The sequence below is a fragment of the Heteronotia binoei genome, chromosome 6 (assembly GCF_032191835.1).
Source record: "Heteronotia binoei isolate CCM8104 ecotype False Entrance Well chromosome 6, APGP_CSIRO_Hbin_v1, whole genome shotgun sequence".
Taxonomy (NCBI): Eukaryota; Metazoa; Chordata; class Lepidosauria; order Squamata; family Gekkonidae; genus Heteronotia; species Heteronotia binoei.
This window is the reverse complement of record NC_083228.1, coordinates 34,860,825-34,883,721: the sequence shown is the minus strand read 5'-3', so window position 1 is coordinate 34,883,721 and position 22,897 is coordinate 34,860,825. Positions and strand designations below refer to the sequence as shown.

Genomic DNA, 22,897 nt, shown 5'->3' with positions numbered 1-22,897 from the left:
AGTGAAGCATCTTGAACTATAATAAAAGTCTGTCCTGTGTAAATATCCCAATCCCGCCTGGTTTTGTGTGACTAAAGATCTATGGTATTTGCTGTTCAAAAGCTGTGGTGCCTGAATTTCTGAGGAGAATTTATGTAGTAAAGACTTCAACACCCACAGAAACAGTGTCAGCCCAGAAAGGATATAAGCCAGCCTAAAAGAATGTACATTACCATTCCATTTTAACATAAAACTTTGTTTTTTATTTTGGCAGTGAGCTACCTCAAAAATAATTACATTTCATTTACTAGAGCAGCAGTACAGTTGAAGAGGGGAAAGGGGCCGGGGAGAGAAAGTGTATGGGTGAGGTCAGACGTTCATAAAATCCCGCTACGGGCATGAGTGGAGTCCAGAAGCATGTCAGATTTTAAGTAGTTGTCCAAACATCAGCATCTGCAAATAGTGGTTAGCTCGTTTGAATCCCGTGTTGAGACGACTGGGGCGCGGACTAATTTGATACCGCTTTAAATCCGGAACAAAATTCTTCTGACAGTTCCTGAGCGGAATTTCTCTGTTTGAACACTCCATGTTGGCGACTCATCGGAAGCGCACCACCGCTTCCCTCCCAAAGCCCCCTGCAAGTGATATCACTGCGCCAGTGAATGAGTGAGCGAATGTTGGCTCGATAAATCATTTACCCACCCCTATATCGGAAAACAAAACTCACTTTTGAAAGTAGATGTGAACTAGATGTGAACTGATTTGAATTCCTGGGGTTTTTTTCTGCACACGTAGTTCTCGTGCTGGAAAAGTAGTGCCAATAGACTAGCAAAACTGTTAGTGATCCGACCCATTTAAAAGCGACGCGCTGCAGATAGCGGGCATCACTGCACCTGGGCTAATGCAGATTGACGTCTCATGAAACGAGGTCTGGTAGAGCACTCTGATCGACCAGCAACGGGACCCACATGGGATAGAACGGGAGCCTGGCTGTTGTCTGATCGGAAAATTGGTTGTGCGGATTATAATAAAGGTGAGTTGCAGATGGATTTAATGATGAGTGTGACCGCACCCTATGTCACTGTAAAAAGGGAGTCAGTCAGAAATTAGACAAAGACCGATTTCCCACTAGCCTTATGCCACTCTCACACTCTTGTCTCTGCAAGGCTTCTGTCAGATTTCATACTATCTGCCCCTTGCTCTGTTTTTTTCGTGCAGCAAACAAGATCCTCTAAAAACCAGTATCTGTTTGCTGCACGAAAAAGGCGAAGCTAGTTGCAGCCCCGGGGGAGATAGTGTGAAATGTGATGGAGGCCCAGAGAGAAGAGGAGCATGAGAGCAGCGTAAGGAAATCAGTCAAAGACTGACCAGGTCTTTAATCAGGAAATGGTCTACATCATAGGGACAATCTCCCTTTGATGGAAGTGGTGAGAGTTCTGGGAAATCTGCCCTTGGGGCAGTCAGAGGGAGGCCAGCAGGTGAGGTCTGGCAAGAAAGGGGGACCCCCAAGAGGCCTGGAAGTCCAGGATTGAAGGGTTGGAAGGAAAAGGGGGGGTGATCCTCCCTTTGGTGGAAGAGTAGAGTCAGTTGGAGACTTGCTGCAAGTCTGGTCTCTCTTTAGCATCCCAGGAGGGCCTACCACATCATGAACTTCACAAAATGAACTGGTTCAGTTAATTGGGAGGTTCATGAAAGTTTGTGGTTCATGAAACCCCATGAACGACGAACTGGGGTGAACCTCCATTTTCTTGATTCATGCCCATCCCTAGTTGGGTGATTCATGCCCATCCTCTTGGCTGAAACTCATATGTATTTTAAAGGGGAAAGCCATGACTTACACATGTATGCTCTCTTTATTAGCTGATGTAACACATAAGTATCAGTAATTTGGTAGCTGTGTCTTGAGAAGAAACATGGTTAGACCCCATGGAACATTTCTACTTATGCAAGAGTTCTTGTGTGAATGGAAACACAGGAAAGTCATTGCAAGTAGCTCTTTCCATTTCTACTACACAGGACATAACACAAGGTACACTTTAGCCTCCCCTGATATTGACCTTCTTTGATCAAATCATACCACACTTTTCAGTTGAACTGTAAACTTTGCATCAAATAGTCTTTTGATTTTTGTACCAACTGATTACAAATGAAAGATCAACACTTGATCTTATAGTCCTGTTGCGTGTGGCAGGATCCAACCCCAGAGTGTTGGACTGGATGGGCCCTTGGCCTGATCCAACATGGCTTCTTATATGTTTTCATGTTCTTAACTGTGGCTTTTAGAAAGTTGGCTGGTATAGTAGAAGCATCATTATTTTTGCTATGAAAACTTGCAAAAGTTTTGAAACGCTACCCACACCAACAGGCCCTGATCTGAGGGCCAAGTGCACAAACAACAAGCAATTGTGTTTCTTTTTTTCTTTTATTCATTTCTCTGAAAGGAATGAAGTCTTCCAGCCTTCTTTTCACAGAGGGTGGGAAGCTGTGTTGATTGAAAAGTTTAATTTTTGCTGTCGCATCAAGTTGATCTACTTTCCTTATCTAACAACTGGAAAATGTGCTGATTCAGTTTCTCATGAATACCCTTCTGTCCTTTTGCTGTGTCACTTCAAGCATGACATTTTCTATTATAATAACTACTTTATACAGTGTGATAAATATCTACAATGTGTTTTGTATCATTATCACACACTGGTAACTTAAATTAATGCTATAGTGGCCTTTTGTGTGATCACTATGATCATCCCAGATACGAGGATGTAATAGAAGCTGCTTACATTTTATGCCCTGTATGAAAGGCCATTAGCCTTACACTTTCTAACCCTCTGCATGCTTCTGATCTAGTGTGTGCTTTGTTTCTTGATACCCATAGCTGCAGTAAGGGTGATGGCAGGAGAACTTACATTGAATAGTAGGAAATCATGTGTTTTGAAAAGTTAGAGCTTCTTTAGATCTTGGATGTTACTAAGTTTAAAATCTAACCAAAGTTGTGTGGGTTGCAAAGGAAGTCAAAGATGTTCACTTGAAAACCATTTCTTCTGAACATCTTAAAGATGAAAATCTTTGCATGGGAATCAATATGTGCTAAAAGCACAAATGCATTGTGGCTTGGTTGGTGCTGCCGGTTTTTATATTTCTCCTTTGGCATGTGCAAGTATGTTAATTATTTAGCAGCAGAAAGGGAAAGATTAAATTCTGATCTTGGCTATGATCTCAGATCAAGACCCAGTGAGATCTTCCCATCGCACAGATAGATGAGCCAAGAATACAGACAAGGATATTTGTTTTTATCACATGGACCAAGAGCCAAGTGCCAGCAACAGGGATTTTGAAAGTCATCATGGAGGGCTTGCATGGATATTTTCTCCCCCACCCCTTACAGTATTTAAATTTGGATCAGCTGCTAATTTCATTGCAAGGTTGGAGGAGGAGAATGTTCTTGAGTGAGAACTGAAAGAGGAAAGAGAGAAATGACCCCTTAAAATAATGTCCATCCATTTTTGCAAAGAATAAATTTTCATACCCAAGTGAACTATCCCTTTCTCACTGACATTTCTATATCTTTCTGAGGGACCTACCATTATCCTAGAAAATGTTCTCTATCCTTCTCCATCAGAAGCTGTATAATACTAGCCCTGTTCACAAGTTACAGTGCATGTATGTACAGTCCATGTACAGTTTACATTTGATTTTTCTTTATACATGCGTCGAGTAATTCTTGTGTTATGTTCAATGCATGTACAAATCAATGTGTAATTTAAACCTCACATTTACCTAGGTACTAGTCCCTGGTTTCATTTGTATAATGAATATACTTTGCCTCTTTCTTACAAACAGATGTAGGCGTGTACATGCATCTACTGTAATGTGAACCAGGCTGCCACAGGATAGTGCAGTTCTCAGATCTAGGATCTGGGAAGGCCCTGGACTGAATCCCCACTCTGCCATAGAAGATTGCATAGAAGAGTTTCTAACTGGGGCCAGTTAGAAACTCTGAGCCTAGCCTACCTTGCAGGATGGTTGTGAGGATAAAACACAGGAGAAGAGAACAATGGGTTTCCACTGGACAAAAAAAGATGGGATATAAAAAAGTAAATAAATAAATGTATGAAAGTTTTGCCACTTAATCTTACACATTTTTTATTGTTTTTAGATTTCTCTCCTGACAATGGTTTCAGAGGGTAGCCATGTTGGTTTGCAGTAGAACATCTAGATTTGATAAGATTTTCACAGTAGATTCAGCAAGGTTTTTTAGGTATAAGCTTTTGAGAGTCAAAGCTCCCTTCAACAGAAGGGAGCTTTGATTCTTATACCCCCCAAATCCTGCCGGTCTTTAAGGTGCTACTGGACTCCAGCCTAGCTGTTCTCCTGACTATATTGTTCCATGAAGCCAGTAGTATAGCTTACAATTTATGTTTGTGCATGATAGGTAGGGTTACCAACTCTGGGTTGAGAAATTCCTGGAGATATGGGAGGGTGGAGCTTAGGGAGTGGGGTTTGAGGGCAGGAGGGAGTTCAGCAGGTCTAATGCCACAGAATCCATCCTCCAAAGTAGCCATTTTCTCCAGGGGAACTAGTGTCAGTGTGGAAATCAGTTATAATTCCAGGAGATCTCCAGGCCCCACCTGGGGGTTGACAGCCCTAGTTAGGGTTGCTAGTCTCAGGCTGGGAAATACCTATAGATTTTGGGTATGGAGCCAGAGGAGGGTGGTGACTTCAATGGGATATAATGCCTTGGAGTCCACCTTCCAAAGTGGCCATTTTCATCAGGTGAACCTCTGTCACCTGGAGATCAGTTGTAAGTGGGAGAACTCCAAACCTCACCTGGAAGTTGGCTACCCTAGTGTGTGTGTTTTACTTGATAGCTGTGGTAACAACTCAACAGGCTCCCTGCCTTCCCTCTGGTACTCAGACCCTCCACCTCTGAAGGTGAGGACACATACAATAGGGTCCTTGAGAGTGTTCTTAATAGACAGGCAGGTTCATATTGGAGCAAATGAACTTTCTAGCCATTTAAAACCTCACAGGTGATAACCAGCACTTTGCATTAGTCCCAGGGGGAAAAACAACATCCAATATAAATCTTCCAAGTCTGGCGAGATGAAATATATTCTCTATACCTCATGCCCGCAAGCAATCTGCTGGTTTTAAATCAATGAAATCTTTTAAACAGTCCCATGTACAGGATGTTGCTGTAAACTTGCATCTAACTCTTATCTGAGCTGTGGGTTGCTGAAAAAGAGGCTATGTCCTAAGACTCAGGCTCCTTGAGATCACGGATAGCAGCTGAAGAAACTTGAGAATGAAGTTCACCACACATTGATTACTGGTCTATTAGCTCTTAAAAGGGCAGGAGTACAGGATCCTCTTGTTTATACAAGGCTCAGCTAATTCTAGCCACAGGGAAGAGAAATGCCTGTGGGGTTTTTATAAACTTCTTATCCCCTTCTCTTCTAGCTAATGACAAATTTGTGTTGGAACTCTCTGTCTGGGGCAGTGATGCTCTGTATTCTTTGTTGGAACTCTCTGTCTGGGACAGTGATGCTCTGAATTTTGTGCCTGGGGGGCACAGTAAGAGGGCTTCTAGTAGTCCTGACCCTACTGGTGGACCTCCTGATGGCACTTGGTTTTTTTGGCCACTGTGTGACACAGAATGTTGGACTGGATGGGCCACTGGCCTGATCCAACATGGCTTCTCTTATGTAGTGTTGTACACATTCCTATTCCCTTCTGCACCTGAAAGGAGCTCTAACACGTATGCATGCACTTGTCCATAATTCAACTTTGAACCCAGACTTAATCTACCAAGTTTCTGGTTTGAGCACTGCAACTTTGCTGTTCATTATTTTCTGAAGGTACTTGTGCAGAAAAACTTCCTAATGGACTCTACTGAAACTTTAGAAGGCAATTGCACAAGTCTCAAACTTTCAGTACAGACTGAAATTCTGCTGAGTACAAACTGAGACTCATTCTGTTACCAGTAGAAGAAAGCAGTTGTCTCATTCCATTGTTTGTCAAAAGCTCCCTCATTTCCTCTTTATTTGATGTGCAGAGATACAACCTATTGCAAATCACCTGTTGAGGCAGATAATACAAGTTTTAATTTACTAAATTCATTGGCATTTCACTCAGCCTCTGCTATGCTTGAGTAATTGTGCATTTTAATGCTATCAGAATGTCCTTGAGTGAATTTATCATTAAATATCAACATAGTGTATCCGATCTGGGAACAGTTTGATAGCCTAATACCATCTTTCATTTGAATCACAGTAGCTACTGGTTCCATAACACAATTAGTTTCTGTAGAGGGTAACATTTATTAGGCAATTTATCAAGACTTCTGGATTTGTGATCTTGACAGTATAAAATATGATGAATGATACAACTGCTTAGTCTGTGATCCCTTTTGAGAAGGAATGGGCTGGGTGAGGGCTGAAGTCAAGGTTTGGGGATGTTTAATGAAGATTTGGAGTGATTGCATGATACGGGCAATAACAGGCGATGCCAAGGCTATGTTCATTCATTTGCTTAAAATATTTGTAAGTTGCCTTTCTTCTATTGGTGTCCAAGGCTGCTTACAATATTCAATAACAGCAGGCCTCAGATTCAGCAGGAGATCACAGAAGAGCAGCTCCTGAACCTTTCAGAGGGTTTCCCCTCCTCCTCCCCACCTATCTTGTTCATTGAAGAGTAGTTACAGCTGCAAAACAATCCCTAGATTAGGAGAGCAGGCAGGCAGCCAGCCACCAGTGGCTTTGCTACACCCCCAGCAGCCCTCATTAACCCCTGGAGAAGCCCATACCACCCTTTCTTCTCTTCTTATGTGATTTTGGGTGGTGGGTGGCTTGCCAGCCTTTTGATTGGGGGGAGGGGTGACCCAGGAAAACTGCAGATGAGCAAGGATTGCTTGGGCTGACTGGATTTCTTGCCAGCCCAAGCAGGCCACACTCACCAGGAGCTCTCTTTTCTTGCATCGGGTTGCTTTTGACTGGGGGGGGCGTATGCTAATGAGTTATGCTAATGAGTTCCACCACCTATTTTTCTACAAAACGACCCCTGAATAACAGTATAGAACAAAATACATAATTCATGGTAGCAATTTAACATATCAAAAAACCTAACTACCCCTACCAGCTGCTACAATCAGACCCACAAGAAGACTGTGTCTCAGATCCAGCAAATCCAATTTCAGTTGCCAGACTTGTGTACTAATTCTCTCCCTGGTTTAAATTAATTTAGAAGGATCATTATAGGTCGCACTTATCTGACCAAGATTACCTATTACAAACCTTGCTCAGCCTTCACATCTGTTCCTTTCCAAACAATGCAAACTGCCGTGCTTGCAGGACACTATACACAACATTTGATTAGCATTTATACATTTGCTGAGCCTTAAAAATAGAAAGTTTATATTATTACTTCTTGGCCTGTCCACTTGATTCATCTCCAGGCAAAAATTCTTAGACACTGTTCTTGGGCTAGCTTAGGCCCAAGCACCACAATGGAGAAAGTTTTATTTCTCCTCACTGACGAGCAACCAGTACTCTCCAACAAGGACTGATTCTTCACTAGTACCGGTAGTTGCTCCACCCCCAAGCTTCGGCTTTCTCTGGCTCAAGTGATCAATTCCCCACCAGTTGCTGTATGGGCATATTTGAATTCAAGGTTCCCTTCAATTTCTGTGAGGGAAATTGGAGGGAGCCGCGGATCAAAATACGCCCATGCAGCAACTGATGAGGAACTGATCGCTTGAACTGGGGAAAGCAGAAGCTTGAAGGTGAAGCAACTGCTAGAGAGGAATCAGTCAAAGTTACCCTTTTTGCCTTAGCTGCCAAGAAAATTCTATCCAAGTTAGTGTCCGAAGACCAGGCCAGCAAAATATTATTTTTGTATAGCCAGCTGGACGAATATCCAAATGAATGTGAATTGTTACTGAAGCATAAGTTTTAACAGCACATGGTAGCAATCCAGTTTTACTGTTTCATTTAACTGTTGTTACTAAGGCAAAAATGTCTCAAAAGTGAAAGGAAACAGAGTAATCTTCAGCTGATACCTGGATAATATCAGTGTTGGATCCAAAAAAGTATTTGTTAATAGAATGTTCCAGAAATGCAGCACTAACATAGAAAGAACCCGCTTCCTACTTCTCTTTGGAAGGCAGGGGCAATCCAACGGGCTGTGAATGGCTAGATGCATTTGAACCTATAGCATGCATAATTTTCATAAGCGAGATCTGCTTTTGTGTTTTATAAACAAATGAGGGAACAACTCCATGGGTAGTGATTGGCATTTATGTGTAAGGTCCAGTTCCACTCTCAGTGCACATATGTGCACCTGTGGCGTACTTGATGCTTTCAAACACTCCATTTGCATTGATGTGTAAATGCTGCTTAACTTTGCTTCAAGTGAACTGAATGTCAATAGCCTTGGTGTCCTCAGCAGAATGGTAAAGTGACTTAATGTATAAGCAAAGTGAGGAGGAAAAACTTTGATAAAGTTTCTCTCTCTCTATAGCTGGCTGTATGCAGCTAAACATTAAGAAAGAGGAAATATATTTGCTTCTACAATTATATAGTTGACTGTGATATGGGAAATAGATATTTAGGGCTATCAGCATGTTAAAGAAGAATGATGGAAGCAAATTCCAGTATTTAAGGCTGAAGTTACTGCAGAACAAGAGGAGGGCTTTTCTGTGGGCAAAAGGATTTCTGTCTACAGAATGCAACTTTCTTGCCTCCCCAGTTCTGCTGCAGCCCCAGATGTCTCCTGAATTTCTGCTCATTCCACCCACAGAAAAGCTCGGATGGATACAAGCTGACAGTTCTGCATCCATACAATGGAAATGAAATCTTGTTTTGAACTGAATCTCTAACAGGTCCTCATTTTCAGAGCCTGGTTAAAGTTCAGCGGAAAGCTTTTCTATAAAGCAGTGAAAGAAAATCGGCTCCCTTATCTATAGTTATGCCTCTGGGTACAAAAGTTTCTGTTTTATCTAGACATTAGTGGTTTCCATTTCTTGCAATAATGCATAAGGCATACAATGTGGGATATAATTTAAACAGCACCTTCAGAAAATCCATGTTTCAGATGTTTTGAGAACAAAACTTAATAGAATTATGTCATTGGTCAAGATCTTTGGTAAAGACACCAGAATGAAAAGCTGTATCAGAGAGCATTATGAAAAAATAGATTTAGCTTCAGGGGGAAAAGAAGAGAGGGAAATGGGATCAGGTGGATAGAAACCAATTATAGTATCAAAGGCCTCCCAGCTCATGGTAATTGTGTGTGTGCCTTTAAATTTAAGCAGGAAGTGAAAGTCGGATTGGGAGGGGCCAGCAGCAGAGCCACTTGTGTGTGAGAGAGAGTGAGAACACAGTCCCTCTGCTTCCTTTGCTTTAGTTTCAGATGTCTTTGTAATGGAACCAGAGCCAGTAAGTGTGGGAGAGAGAGAGAGAGAGAAAGAGAGAGCACAGTCTCTGTGCTTGTTTTGGATTCATTTTAGATGTCTTTGCATAGGAACCAGTTTATGGGATGGAGGAAAAATCTACCTCTCTCTCTTTTCATTTGTCTGTGTTAGTCTGAAGAAGTTGGTTAGAAATACAGCAGCTCCTGTGTGTAAAGCCCTAGTGAGATCACAAAAGTGTGTGCTTGCAAACTCTGCTTATTTTGGTTGCTTTATTAGTGTGTGTTCACTTTCATTTACTTGAATTGCAGCTGCTGGGGGACTAGGAAATGAAGACTATTCAAGGGAATTGCACTGCTGTATTTTTATTTATTTTAGGGAATGGGAAAGTCTCCTGGCTCCACCCCCAAAGTCTCCTGGCTCCACCTCAGTGTCCCCAGGTATCTTCTGAGTTGGATTTGGCAATCCTACCTCAGTCTGTTGACCTGCGTGACTATAGGCCCTTCTGGTGCTGAGTGCCAAGGACAACCCTATTGCCCTCTCAGCCCACCAAGCTCAGGGCAGCTGACAACATTTTAAAGTCAACAATTCAGTTTAAAAACAAGGCAAATAATAAAAGAGCAATATATCCATTTACAGAACCATAAGCTAGTCATCCAAGATTATTATTATTATCATTATTATTATTTGTTTATTTATATTCCGCCCATTCCCCCAAAGGGCTCAGAGTGGAGTACAACATAAATAATAAAACCACGACAACATGACAATAAAAACCGATTACAATGTTCAGTCCAACAGAATGGATCAGTAGGACCATATAATAAGATGGTGTAGCAAGACAATACAGCGCAGTAGGATAGTACAGTAGAGGAGGCCAACCAATCTAATGGATAGATGCCTGCCACCTCACCCGAAAACCTGGTGGAACAGCTCCTTTTTACAGGCCCTATGGAAGGCTAACAAGCCAGGTAGGGCCCGGATCTCCATAGGGAGCTGATTCCACCAGGTTGGAGCCAGAACTAAAAAAGACTTGGCCCTGGTAGAGGCAAGACAGGCATCTCTTGGGCCGGGGACAGTCAGCCTATCTTGGGAGATTCGTTTATCATTGCTACTACTGTTACATTGGCACTCACATGTTGCTGACATTGTTACTGTTATTATGTTGACGCTCAGATGTTGTCATCATACTGTTGATTGGGCCAACATCCTATCATCATATGCCTTTGCAACTTCTCCTTGTCCCACTCCTCAATTTCCTCCTTATCCTTCTCCAGCTCTTGAAATAGGAAAGTGAACATGTTCCCACACTCCCCCTTGCATATTTTATTCCTTGTTGCTTATGAGAGGGGACCATCTTATATACCATCCCCCATGGACTGGAATATCCTCAGTCACCCCATGTGGCTGTGAAGGTGACAACAACACCCTCCTCAACCACCTGAGGCACAAGCTGACCTGCTCCCCAAGCCCAGCCACCCTGCTGCAATCAATACTTGAAGTGTCATGTGCTTGTTTCTGGGATGGGGGACCAGAGGCAGCGAACTGACCCCAGGGCCCCCAAGATCATACTGATCTACCAAGGTTGTTGCCCTCTTCCACTGCCAGCAATAACTACCTCCAGCCACTGTTTCTGTGCCACCTCTTCTTTGCCTGGCTCCCACAGGGGCCATTGCTGCCACATCTGCCCCACAAGCTGTGGTTTTGGGGTGGAAAGAAGCAGCTACCAGGCCCAGCGAGCAGTGACAACCTCACTGCAGCAGCTACAAAGGAGGCCACCCTGTGTGGCACAAGCATCTGCTGCTGCTGAGTGCAGTCCGGTATCAATCTCCACATGGCTGCAGCCTTCCACAACTGAAGGAGCTCATCATAGCACTAGTCATGTTGAGCAAGAGGAGGAGGCAGGGCAGAGCTGCCTTAAAACCTTGCTGGCTCTGCCCCTGCACCTGGACAGTATGGCGCTGCCAGCATCCCACATGATCCACCAGCCTCCTCCTCCTTCCGGGGAGGCAAAGTGGCCCCTACTATGATAGCGTCTTTGTGGCTCTGCAGTGATGAGGAGCTGGATTCTGTCTGACTTTCACAATAAGCATAGCATCTCAGCACTTTGCAAAGGAATATTGTCAACAAGTGATATTCACTTTTCTGAATATTCCCTCTCAGATTCATTCTTTTCAACAATAGTTTGCTTTTTTCTGGCGGAAAAGAATTGAACATGCACTGTAGAGTTTTCTTTGGTATGACCTTTTTTGAGAAGGAACTCAAAATCCACTTGCTGTTAGGACTTTATATTGAGTTTGGGCAACATTAAAAAGAAAAGGAAAAAGGTCTGTGCTGCTGTGAAGTTCCTGTGGGAACTCTTTAGACCTGCAGCTACAGATGCTTTCAAGATACAAAGCATCTGTAAGGCAAGTGCAAATGAAAAAAAAATTCCTGTCAGATCCCTCAGATGAATATTTTGGTATTGATGAATTATTGGTGGATATATGACTGATTGGTTGCGTCAGCTTTCTCAGACACTTGAAATTTACCTCAAAATGGGCTCAGATTGTTTGGAAAGATGTGATTTTCTGCCCACAGACTGAGAGAAAATGAGGCAAAGTTAGCAGAGGGTAGGAACAAGCTATTTCCAATTAAGTGTTTATCACCTAGCCTTTCACACTGAAATAATTTTGAAAGTGTAAAGATAAAGTAGGTGACTTTGTGCTGGATGTTCATTGATTTCATTCAGATGATCTACAGAATAGAATCCACTGAAAAGCTCCCCTGTGTAAGAAAGGAATGGAAACAGCACAAAATCACAATGGTAGAAGCTTTGTAATGGAATTTCTTTCACATCTTTGAGTTTGTTTTACTTCTACTTTAAAAAAAATCCTTCTTATTTTTACTAAATGCATTCATTTTAATTATTTTTATTTCAGTGGGAAAGTCATTCTTCCAAGTCTCTCCATCACTGAATTAAACTTTGTTGGTCTTAATGATGCCACTGGACTCACATTTTGTTCTGCTGCTTCAGACCAACCCACCTGGATCCATCCTATTCTCAGTTACTTTACTTCTTAAGTAAAGTCCCCTCTGTGCCAAGTTTCAGGCAGTTGTGGGGAGGGGGGGTGGAATCAAATTTTATAAGCAATTACATCTCTCCCTTGCAAGGTTGCATTTGTCAGCCAGCCCCCTCAAAGCAAACAGTCCATTCATTCTAACTACAATAGGGAATGAGGGACTCTGTTTGTTTTTTTTAATGGAGAACATTAATAAGGGCAATTAATTCTTAATCCTTTCCATTCCTATCCTCACCCAGCTTCAGTGCTAAGGTATTTTTTTCTCCCAATCAATACTTGAAGTGAGCTGTGCTGAAAGAAATGCATTGAACTTCAGAATGCAGCAAAGTAAGGCCCAGGGCTTTTCCACATTCTTATTTTCATTGCTTGTGAGCCTGTATTGCATCATTTTTTAATTCTTTTCCACACATATTTTGCTCTGTTAAGTGTTTGCTTTGATAGTTCATTGCTGTATCTCTGGCTTATTTCCCTTTGCTTAAATTTCCAGGGAAACAAACCAGAAATACAGGGATACAATATCAAAGTGACCACTGGAGGCAGAAAAACACTTGCAGAAAAGAAAAAAAAATACAATACAGGCACACAAGCAACAAAAATAAGAGTGCAAAAAAGCCCATAGGAGAGGTTAGGGCTCAGCTTTCTTAACTTGCATCGTCTGTTGTTTAAAACAAACTCACAACCTCTTCCCCCCCTTTTTTTGGGGGGGGCACATGAATTCATCACCTGTGACCTTTACCTGCTGAGGCCAATTGTAGTCAGGGATGTGTGTGTGTGTGATTTCTATCAAGGAAACAGTTACAGGGCAAAAAGCATTAACTCCTCAAATTGAGGTTCTTCATACTTGCTTCTAAATATCATTGATATCAAGATATCTGAGTTTCATTCTCCCCACAGATTTCTTGTATCTTGTCTGTTTTTATCCTTGATTCCTGCCCATACACATTTATCACCTGTTGTTATGGGCAGGGCCTCCATTCTTGCCCTCCCTCATCAGCACATGGAAGTAAATCATTTGCTTTATCTTGCGGTTGCCAGTTGTGATGTTTGCCTCTGTTTTACCCTCTGCCACCCTTGTTCTTCAACACTGCCTATAATATGCCAGTGACATGCTTAGATGCATGATTTCAAAATGTCTGCCTCTGTGCCTTACAGACACAGTCCCAAGAACACAAAGTAGTATACAAACAGGAGCCACCATGGTGGCCCTGCTGAGCACAGAATGGCGGTGGGGGGATATATATATATATTGTAAACTATTAATAATTCCTTTGAATCAGCTTTCCCATCTTAGAGGCAGATGGTAGGAACTAGGAAGTTTTAAGTTTCTAGTGGCATTTGAAATTTTCACTTGAACATAGGGCTGGGAGAGGGGAAATCTTCAAACTGCCAAGAACTCAGTGCAGAAAAAGAACCCCAGTCTGTGTAAATCCTAATGCTATTCTAGTTCTCTTTAAATTCAGGTGAAATCCACTATGATATGAGATACCCACAAATAAGATTTCTCTCTTTAAAGGAAGAAATCATTAACAACCCTGTGCAGCTGTTTTGTGGGGGGGGGGGGGGAGGGAGCATTTAATGCTTTCTTCCCATCCCTCTCTGATTATGTCAGTTGTCCATCTGGGCTGCAATGAGCTCAACAAGAAAAAGAGAGGTACACATTTTATACTTTTTCTTTCTTTCTGTGAAGCTTCAGAAGTCTGATTTCAATCACTGAAAAGACATGGATAGAAAGTCTTAAGCACATGCACACATGCATATATATGCAGCCGAGCAACACTACAACCCTTTGAAACTTTCCGTTCTCCTGTCTGTGTTAAATCTGACTGAATCTCTCCTCAGCATAAAGCTCTCTCAAGACTTTCTCTGCTCTGTATGAGATTTTGTGTGCATATCTTGAATAAACCTCTGTTGATCTTAAAAGTGCCACTGGACTCAGAATCTATTCCACTGGTTTCTCTTATATTGCCCAGTGGAAAATTGCATAGATCTGTTAAAGGGATACATTAAATGACAACAACTGCACACTTTTAAAACATAAATGGAGATGATTCTGTAAATCCAGTTTCCTATATAAAACTGACTTCTAGTAAAAGATCCTATTCTTTTGGGGAAAGCAATTGTATGGCAGCAAGATTTGAGTACTTAAGTTTATTCTGAGTTTAAATATTGTCTCCCATTTTCATTCTAAACACCTTGTGGAAATCCACATTTATATTGGCAGAACTTTTTTCCCAGGTAAGTGTTCAGTTAAATTTTGCTGTATGTAACTTGGGAAATTGGGGAGCAATAATCCATGGAATATTAATGAAGCTTTGAAATTGAGTCTATTTGAAATTGCTTATTAAAATCTGACACCCAGAATGCTATATTAAACGTTTTGATTGTTTTTACATAGAAATCTTTGTCTTTGAAAGTTTGAATAGGCATCCTAGTAAATGGCAAAAAAAAAAAAATTTAAAAAGGTATTTGTATTATTGACAGAATGGATATAGATTAGTTTGAGTTCAAGGGAATGCTCCAGCAAAGATTACAACATTTGTACAACTAGTTTATTTCAGTTGGAAAGTTTATTACATACTTAGCATGCAGAATAATATTTCATCTCAGGTTAAACGCTTATGTATCTTATTAATTTCCAGAGAGAGTTAAGCACATGCTGAAAGCACGTTATAAAAAAAGGGGGGGGGATATGGATGATTGATTGTTGCTTCATATGTCTTTCATACTCATGGAGGAGGACGTTTCCTCAAGTCTGAACTGTAATGTACACATAGAGAATGGATTGTCTGAATCATTCATCACAAGCAATTCCGCTTATGATTTTCCCACTTAACATTAGCTAGATTTATTATGGCATGTAAAATTCATAACTTCCTCAGTGAAATCAGTGTGACGTAGAAGCGCTTAGCTTTTTGGCAAGATCATGTTTCAGTATTTTGCAGATTCGTAGTCTGAATAGCCCTGCAATTTATATTCACTATAATGCTGGCATGTGATAAGCTTGGGGATGTTGGGGATACGAACCATCTGCTTGCAAACATACACTTTGCGCTAAAGGTTTCTTCAGGACAAAAGGATAAGCAGGGTAACTGAAAGAGAAATCAGATACAGATGAACAGCAAGTCTCAGAATAACCCTTGGATAGCATAATGCTGTGTAGTTAAAAGCTCTTAAGCTTACTGAAATCAAAACACTTATGCATACTCTGGGGGCATTTTGTAGAAAAATTGGTGGTGGAGCTCATTCCAGAATTATTATGCAGCTGCACCTACTATTCAGTGGACAAGATAGGTGGGGGGATGTCAGAAAGGTTCAGGAGCTATGCTCCTGTGAGCTCCTGCTAAATTCAAGGCCTGTGCAGTGTGTGAATGCTTACTTTTATACTGGGTTGTGAGAAAAAAGTGGATCATATCTGTTCTCATCTGTTTGTGTTAATTTAATCCTTTTGACAATAGAAACCAACAAGAGGGCCCATTCCTAAAAGGTGGGAGGGAGGGAATTGGGGAGTTTCAGAGAAGGAATGTATGACCTGAAATCTTGGACTTGAGGTCTGGTGAGGTCTAAGGGCAAATGAAGCTATGGTCCAAGGAGCAAAATAACAACAAAGGAGCCTGCAAAGCAGTTGCAGGAGTGTTCAGGTAGTGGGAGAACCTGGCACACTTTCTACTGAGTTGGGATGGTATTTTTATGGGGCAGGGCCTCATAGCTAGACATGGGAGCCCACTTTCTCATTAACGTGATTGGTCCAAGATATGCAGCTTGAATTTGACTGAGCAGTTTCAAGGTAACTGCTTTCAAAATATAGCAGGAAGAAGTGGGGAAAATACCTTGATTAGACTGTGAGCCAAATCTGCATTGACACAAACATTTGGGTGAGTCAAGATAGTTCAGGAAACAGGATGGAGTGTAAATTAATGGCTTTAGTGCCCTTCTTGACTGAGTGAAAGGAAAAAAAGAGGAACAGGGCATTGTTTAATGTAATAGCAACTTCCTTGGGTTGGGCGTGCACCCCTTGGGTTGGCAGGATATTCAAGTGTTGAAAAGTCTTTTGTAATTGAAAACTCTGAGCTGAGGGGAGATTGCACTTAATCAGTTTGGAATATCTGCACACCCTTTCTCTCCTTCCCTGGGGTTTTCTAGTGTCATGGCACTACCCAGATACCTTTACGAAACTCCCCAAGTTTCAGATCATCTGGTATTTAAGCTCTAAAAGGAGGTGCCTATTGAAACACCTAAGTCTAAAATAAAAGTAGAAGCCCATTAACCAAGGGAGTCTTGGCAGGAGAAGGGAGTGAGGTCCTCACAATTAGAATTTTTATCCTGTCTTTCAAGTGGGAAAAGTGGATTTATTAAGGAAAAAATTACTTGAGTGAACCTCTTTTCAAAGGTCCCATTCTGTTAAGTCACTGAAAAAGACCCAAGCAACTCTGTTGGATTTAACTAATGCAAGAACAAGAAAAGGATTATTTTTCAGCAACTTCAAAGTTTTCAAAGTACACATTTGCCTGTGTACTTTTGTGTAGGTTTCCTTTACAATAAAGTTTGAACCACAACATCCATTTCAGTCAAACAACATTAGCAAATATGCACTAAGAGTAATGAGGAAATGAATATAATATATACTGGAGCTGGAAGATCAGTGAACACTGAAACGAGAATCTTTTGTGCCTTATCAGTCGTCTGCCTTCTGCACTGAATTTTAAATTGCCACTTTGCATTTCAAAAAAACATGTTTACAATAAAATACAAAATAATGAAAATGCATTAGATACTCAAAGGAAACAATCATGTTAATAAAAATTCTGTGAATAAAACCTGCTTTCTATGTAAAAGGAAAAAAAAATACCAATTTTTTAATTGACTGCTTGATTTTTTTAAAAGCCTAGATCCCTTGGCAAAAATCTATCAGGAGACAAATTATAGTTCTGTTTAACATGCATGGATAGTTTATGCCTCTTTCAAGAAAAGGGTATTAAAGTTGCCTGCTCCTTTATAATATGTAAGCTGAGCATTTTTAGAAGGTGAAGTTCAAAGTCAGTAAAAAACCTGAAGTGAAAGTAACATGGATATTTCAGCAAAACGGGTTCTAACCATTATTTTTAGAAGAGAACAAAACTAACAGGTAGATGTACAGACAAAAGCAGGCTACTCCTAATGTCATTCTATAGAGAATCTTTCATGTGAATCTCCAGTGCTTGCAATATGTTTCCAATTGCACTTGCTATAATGTTGTAAGCTCTTGATCTGACTGGCCAATCGTTTATGGCTGTTGGAGCTCTGAATCACTTATGGAACTCCCAAGGACTTCCCTGTTCATGTCAACATAGGATATAGTGCTGTATATTCAAAAATTATTATGTATGCAAGACATAATTGTATACATGCAAAGTCATATTAAAAGATGTCTGCTCCTTGGGAGGACAGCTATGGCGAACCTGGGCAGTATAATAAAAAGTAGAGACATCACCCTGTCAACAAAAGTCCATATAGTCAAAGTGATGGTATTCCCAGTAGTAATGTATGGCTGTGAGAGTTGGACCATAAGGAAGGCTGAGCACAGAAGAATAGATGCTTTCAAGCTGTGGTGCTGGAGAAGAATCTTGAGAGTCCCTTGGACTGCAAGAAGATCCAATCAGTCAGTTCTAAGGGAAATCAACCCTGACTGTTCCCTGGAAGGTCAGATGCTGAAGCTGAAGCTCAAATACTTTGGCCACCAAATGAGAAGGGAGCACTCCCTGGAGAAGGTCCTGATGCTGGGAAAGACAAAAGGCAAAAGAAGAAGGGGACGGCAAAAGATGAGATGGCTGGACAGAGTTACTGATGTAATTAACACAAATTTGATCAGACTTTGGAGGATGGTAGAAGACAGGATGGCCTGGTGTGACTTTGTCCATGGGGTCACAAAGAGCTGGACTCGACTGTGTGACTGAACAGCAACAACAAAGTCACATAATTGTGAGGGGGTTGATATGTGCAAGTCCTGATCTTTACATGTATTCTTCCAATGATCAGGAACTCTCATAGAGCAGTTTCCTTGATCATGAGGAAGCCTATGTTTTTGTATGCACATACAATGTTTTTGTGCAACATTAGGCTGAAAAGGGGTGGCAATGGTAGGGGCTAGAGGGTACCACTGACCCTCTGTGTTGTCTGTACAAAGTTTGTCATGTTTTGGATTACAGGGCACTTGAAACTGTTCCTCTCATTAATTTAAAAGGAGGCACCAACTTGTTAAAGAAACTCCATGAATTTTTGACTGGTTTTAGCTAGAGAGCAAAGGAAGTGCAGACTAGGGTGGCCACTCCTGAAGCCACTCCGTAGACTGTCCAGTGCTTTAGATTGGGAAAATTAAGTATTAATAAGTGGAGGGATGTTGATACCTGTTCATCCCAAAGTTTTCAAAGGTATACATGCTTAATGTTATTACATGTATTCCTTCATTTGTTATCCCAGATAGCACATAATACTCAGAGGTCATTTTGTAGAAAAATATGTGGTGGAGCTAATTAGCATAACTCATTAGCGTATTCCCCCAGCAGAAAGCAACTCGATGCAAGAAAGGAGACCCTCTGGGTGAGCAAGGCCTGCTTGGACTGGCTGGAGATTCAGCTGGAGCTCCAGCCAGCCTAAGCAGGCCTCACTTGCCTGGGGTTCTCCTGGGGCACCCCCCCCCAGTCAAAAGGCCAGCAAACCACCAGCCACCCCAAATCCATATAAGAAAAGGTGCCGTGGGAGAAAGGGTGCCATGGGCTTCTCCAAGGGTTAATGAGGGTTGCTGGGGGTGTGGCAAAGCTCCTGGTGGCTGGCTGGCTGCCACTCTGCTAATCCAGGGATTGTTATGCAGCTGCACCTACTATTCAATGGACAAGGTAGGTAGGTGGGGAGGAAGAGGAGGAACCCTCAGAAAGGTTCAGGAGCTGTGCTCCTGTGAGCTCCTGTTGAATCCAAGGCCTGGTAATACTGTACACACAACAGTGGCATCTGATTTGAAAGATATCAAACCTGTTCAAGCCTATGGTGTGCTTAGTGTGCAGTTCACAAACCCATGCTGTATTGTGCTGTTGGTTCTGAACAGCTCCAACCACTTTGGTTCCACCAAAATCCAGGCATACCTGTATTCCAGGTATGTTCCAGCCTTCAAGCCATACAACAGTATCCAGAATTGCTGTGAATAATGGCAGCACCTCATCATGAAAACTACAAGCCCGAGACATTTTGATTCAGGCTGGCATGAGAGACACTGTAACTAAAGGTGCCCAAACACTCTCAGTTTGGCTCATGTCCTATTCACCTGTTGTAAATAGGAAACTGACTTTGGAGGATGGGCTGTTTATCAGTTTGTTGATCTGTTTATGGCTGTTCAGCAGGTTGCTTGGGGCACCTCTCTTCCCCTCCCCTTCCCTCAGCTGCCATGTTGGCAGACAGGAGGACATTGAGTGTCAAAGGTAGTAGTTGGAGGCAGGTGTGACACTGCTGAGGCCAGCGCCTCAGCCTTGGCTGCCAGAGCAGAAGTGGGTCAGGATTTCCAGTTTCTTCTGTTCCTTGCATGGGGTGAGGAAATGACTTTAGCAGAACACTCCCAAGTTGGCTGCATGTACAGTGGCTTTAAATCCAAGGGGCTTGCAATGGGGAAGAACGGTGACCATTCCTTAGGGCATTGTTTGTGGGTTTGTTTTGTTGTTTGGACTTTGCTTTGGTGTAGAAGGAGAGAAACATAACAACTTCACCCATCAGGCAGCAGATGAAAAACACCACGAACAATTATTGTGAGACCAAAAAGTCCAGGAAGCAACTTCTAGTGACCCGTGAGACCCTTCCAGCACCTTGATGACCAAAATAGCCAACCTGATGTACAATGTAGTGGCTTTCTCTGAAATCATGAGCATGATTTGGAAACAGCTCAATGACTACAGCAAAAACTGGAGGCATAAGTACAAGACCTTAACCCTGTTGGTGACCTGATCAAGTCTGGGTCAAAGTGGTTGGCCCAGCAGTGCAAAGAGAGTGTCTTTGCCATCCAGACTCTGAAGGATTTTCTGTACATCAACAGCAAGGACTAGGGCATCAATGTGCAGAAGAAGTCCAAGCAGCTGGAATCCCTCCTGAAGGTAGGAACGGGAGAGCCAATTTGGTGTAGTGTTGTAGTGGTTAAGTTCGTGGACTCTTATCTGGGAGAACAAGGTTTGATTCCCCACTCCCCCACTTGCACCTGCTGGAATGGCCTTGGGTTAGCCATAGCTCTGGCAGAGGTTGCCCTTGAAAGGGCAGCAGTTGTGAGAGCCCTCTGTCCCACCCACCTCACAGGGTGTCTGTTGTGGGGGAGAAGATAAAGGAGATTGTAAACCTCTCTGAGTCTCTGATTCAGAGAGAAGGACGGGGTATAAATCTGCAATTCTTCTTCTTCTTAAGCCCTGAAAACCAAAGAGTGAATGGCCCAGGTGGTCACCAGGCTTGGGAATAACCAGATCACCTTCGGCAGAGGCTCCAGCCAGCCTAACTTGTCCACCACCTACTCAAGGCAAGAATACTGCAAATCTAGAGGCTTGCTGGCTTCTTATCACAAGTCCACATCACCTCAAGTACCTTCTGAACTGGTGCAGGTATGGCCTTGCAGACACATAGGGAGGAAGAACTCGAGTAGCAGCTTGCCCTGGATATGAACAGAGAGGTTGCAGAGCAGGAGGAATGCCTTCAACACAATTGCAGTCTGAGATTGCAGATGGCTTTGGAGGAAAGTTGCAAAGATACAGTAAAAAATCCCAAAAAAGAAAGAGCACATGACTGTTGGATCTGATGAGCACTCTCTTTGGCCACAGCTCCCCAGAAATTGGAGCTCTAGGGGCCTCTAATGGCAGCAGACCAAACAGACCACTGGGGGCAGGGAGGGTGCCCTGCAGCTAGCAATGCCACCTCAGACCCCTGGCAATCTTTCAGTTCCAAGCCAACTGCCTCCATTGACCCCTGGGGGTCCCCCACAGCCTTGCCTGCTCCTCAGCCCCTCTCAAAGAATGTAGATCCCTGGGCTTCCTCACAGCCTCCTTCTGTGGTAGCCAATGATTCTGCAAACCCTTGCCTCTGTGAACAAGCCCATTTCCATTTTCAGGGGAAAATCCTTTGACCTCTCCAGCAAATACAGCAGGATGGTTAAAGATGAGTCTTCCAACTTCAACTCTTCAACTGCCTTCAGGTGTCTAAAACAGGTTGCTTCGACTATTCCTTCCTGATGGTACAGCCCAGAACAATAGGCTTTTTGTGCATGCACATTCTCACATAGCCTGAAGAAGTTGTATTTCCACCCCGCCACCCCTGCTGCTCAGCAGTCAGTTGTTTAGACAGACAGTTTAATCACTCGCAAGCCATATAAATCATTCATAAACGAACACTGTGTTTTAACAACACCCCACAGTTCTGTGTTTGTCAAAGTAGCCCTTTGCAACATTGACTAATACCACTGTGGGTGGACTGGAAGTGTTTTCATGCATGTGCAGTTTTACAACCCCTGTCCCCTAAATTGCAAATCTGTTGGGCAAGCATTTGAGTGATTTAAGTATCAAACTGTACAGACTGGGAGCACTGGGGGCACGGATTCCAGAAGCTGATGTTATATGGCAGTCTATGAATTTCCCAAGTCTCTGTGTTAACAGAGGTTGTGGGAATCCCTAGTGTATTGGGTGGTGCTATTCCCTCCCCCCCCCCCCCCCCCGTCACCACAATTTTTGTTCCTAGTGCTCCATTGAGCAGCCTTCTCCACAGAATTCACAGCACCTTTTAACTCTAACTGCTTCAAACAGCTGCAAGCAGCACTGGTGCTTATTGCATAGCTTTCTGTGTCTCAGAGACAGGCCAGCTATGCCTACCATTCATCAAAGTTTAACTGTCTGTACTAGCACTGGCAAAAAGATCTCACGGCACATGGTCACTGCTTAGTCATGATGCTGTATGTTTTCTGGGAAATGATAGCTTTAGAGCGTCTTGCTGCATCTTTAATAATTAGTGGCTAGTTCATATCAGCATTAAGCTTAGGATTTAGTGAACAAAATAAATTTAAACATTATTCATCATGGAGAAATTGGGAAGAAAGTATTTTCCCTTAAGCCCTTGTGACAAGCGTAGGTTGCTTTCTGTGAGGAACAGCAGAATTAAAAATTATTTTGCAATTTCCTCTTGAAGCAATTTAAAACCCTGTTCCTAATGAGATAGGCACGTATCCATGCAATAAGGTAGAGCTTCTTGTTTCATCTAACTATGCCAGAAGGGATGTGTTTTAAAGAAAGATTATAGAGTAATTTCTGTGAATATCTTATATTGATTTCTGTGAGACAACCGGGGTAGACAAGCAAGCAGCATAAAGTGCAAGAAGAAGAAGAAAAAAAGATTGTTTCCCAAATGCCATGCCCTTTATAAACCCATGGCGTATTATGAATCTATATGGTTCTATGAAAGTTTAGAACTT

At 42.3% G+C, this 22,897-nt stretch overlaps 1 protein-coding gene and 1 pseudogene across 3 annotated transcripts in view; both read left to right on the top strand.

Moving 5' to 3' along the window:
• Positions 1-22,897, top strand: part of PRKG1 (protein kinase cGMP-dependent 1) — a 1,148,292-nt gene that overhangs the window by 914,529 nt on the left and 210,866 nt on the right. The gene's annotated exons all lie outside the window — the stretch shown is intronic.
• On the top strand, positions 1,287-21,668 carry LOC132573423 (epsin-2-like; annotated as a pseudogene).